General features: G+C 37.5%; 1 long non-coding RNA gene across 1 annotated transcript in view; it reads left to right on the top strand.

The window, feature by feature from the left end:
• The window catches only part of LOC116696537 (uncharacterized), a 376,836-nt gene that overhangs the window by 135,876 nt on the left and 238,319 nt on the right, over positions 1-2,641 (top strand). The gene's annotated exons all lie outside the window — the stretch shown is intronic.

The raw sequence follows: 2,641 nt of genomic DNA, 5'->3' as shown, positions 1-2,641 counted from the left end.
TTTTTTTTCTCCATATTTTTTAAATTATTACCCCAAATAACTACTCTGTTCGCTTGAGACCAACTGTCTGATAATCAACTTAAACTTCTACTTTTTGAGTTGATGAGGACAGCTGCCTGAATGTCCAATTAGTTTTGGTCTTCGTTAGACCATCTCATTTTGGAAAAAAGGTGCAGGCTCAATTTAGACTTCAGATCTTCTGAGGGACAAACCTTTGTGGAACACATCCTTTGGATGATTCCGCCTCTGAATAGGGACACATCTATTTGGACTTTCAGTTCTCTTTAGTTTTGATGTACTTTGTTAACAGTGTCTGATTATTCTGGTCATACAGTTAAGCTCTACTCTCTTGTGAAAACTTCACAATGCAAGCAGCGAGCTGTAGCTCAGTTATCGGGCAGACATATTCTCAAATGAACATGTTGCAAAATACTAATACAAGAAAAACATTCTATAACTTATGCATGCAATGCATGTTGCTATTAGAGGCAGTTAAGGTGCTCTCACTTCCCTAAAAAACTAAAAAATTTGCAAGTAGCTGTTAGATCCAATAAAGAACAGCAAAGCACATACAACCAATACTTTGTGAATCAATGTATTAATAAATTGTATAAATGAAAATAGACATAATTTCCATTATGTCAATATTACACAGAAAGAATGCATTTATTTCCCTATACCAATACAGAATACTGTCCTCTAACTGGTTTGCAGGGAGACATTAGGAAAAAACCCAAATAATGGCAACAAAAGGAGGGATAACTATGACAAAATTAGCATATACTGTAGGTATAAAAAAAGACTTTACATATTCAAATATGAATATTTATACTTCACTTCAGTCATCAATATCATGAAAGAATGCAGTGCCAAACAGAAAACAAATAAAAGAGCTTGGATGGTATATGATTTATCCCCCCCCCCCCAATCAATACCCTTGAAAATAGTCATAGGTGGATAGCTTGATACTACAAGCAGATCTGCAGAACAGCCATAAAGACTGCAACAAATGTAACAAACTGAGTCTTTGTAATGCAACACAGCAGAAAAGCAGAAACTGGACAGAGAAACATTAAGCAACAAGGGCAGCTTAGTCAGCTTGCTGACATTTGCCAAGCACAAAAATACTGTCCTGAGCCAAGACCTCTACTAAAAGCACAAGCAGCAACATCTACTAAAAGCAAAAGCAACAAATACTTACTTGGTTTCCCTGCATCTCCGCAGTGAATGAAACCCTGAAGAAAAGTCATCCTGACCCCAAGCTGCCAACAGTCAGGTTTCAGCTGAATCGGTTAAGTTGGAGCGCTCTGGTGTGAATGAGGGCAACCAGAGAAAACTGCCATCGACAAAGGCCATCCTGCAGACATGTACGAATTATTGGATGTTATAAGAGCTGTCTAGTCGACCCACTCATTTAAGTTACAATACACATTAAGTTCTTTAATGGACGAATATTGAAAATACAAACTCACCAGAGGGAAAGTTAACTTCTTAGGAATCTAATAGGAGAAAAACAAAGGGGTGTCAGTCAAATTAAGCAAAACTTACTCCGATAAGGTTAAGGTGATTTCCAATTAAGTCAACAGAACTTTCTGAGAGCAGACATTTGACTGCCAGTTGAAATCAATGTTGTTGATGCATTTTCCCCTTGAGCTATCAATGAGCCATCATGCACAATTGCAACTGGCTCCCGTCAATGGGATGCAATACTTGGTAGGCTAATATTAATTCAATGTGTCATTACTGCAGTGACATGTCAAAATGACTGCTATAAAAATGCCCAATGGCTGATATTAAATGTGATGTCATTATATATATCTATGATAAAATGCAAGATGGTAGGCAATTTTTTTTTCTCTGCTCATTTCCTGGTCAGTGCTGCCTCTGTTGGATGGAAACCATAATGCAACAGTCTATGGCCGTTCAATTAGCAGCTCTTAACAGCTACAACATGCTCAGACATGAGCATGTAACATTTAGCATGATTTGCTATCCAACACAGCTAAACGTGTTTAAGTAATGTTAGAAATTGACCACACTGTTACTAATGATTATAAGCTAAACAAAACACTTCCTCGACCCCACCAGTATGACATTTTGTGGCTAACATTTCATGTCTAATTAGCTAGTTAGCGCTTTTTTTTAACAGTGCAGTTTTATAATTCATGACATTTCATGACAAAATTGTGTATCATACAGAATAATTGACTACCCACAAAATAATTCTGACTTAATTCACTAGGTTTATACAGTTATTTTCTAAGTGTTTAGAAGTGTTCTGATTTTAAACAATAGTCTGGTATAGGCGGCTGCTACATTATCTAGCACCTGGTTGTTTTGTTATCCTTGCCAGCTCATTTGTATCACAAAGCCACTGATACATGACAGATTCCCAACCAGAGACTGTAACCATAGACTGAATAATATACAGTCTATGTTCACTGTCACTCCCCAATGTGAGTGCAGATTTGAGTGGCGCATGCGTCACTTGACGAGTGAAGCTGTGAGTTGCGCATGCGTCACTTCGTGACAAGTAGCATTCAAGATGCTAACGAGAGACTACTGTAACATCAACACAGTAAAAATGGACCTACTTAACGGAGTTTTTTCACTACTGGCTACAAGCTAGCAATCAAACACA

This window comes from Etheostoma spectabile, chromosome 10, assembly GCF_008692095.1.
Source record: "Etheostoma spectabile isolate EspeVRDwgs_2016 chromosome 10, UIUC_Espe_1.0, whole genome shotgun sequence".
NCBI lineage: Eukaryota > Metazoa > Chordata > Actinopteri > Perciformes > Percidae > Etheostoma > Etheostoma spectabile.
Note: the sequence above shows the minus strand (reverse complement) of the source record. Positions and strands in the feature narration are given on the sequence as shown.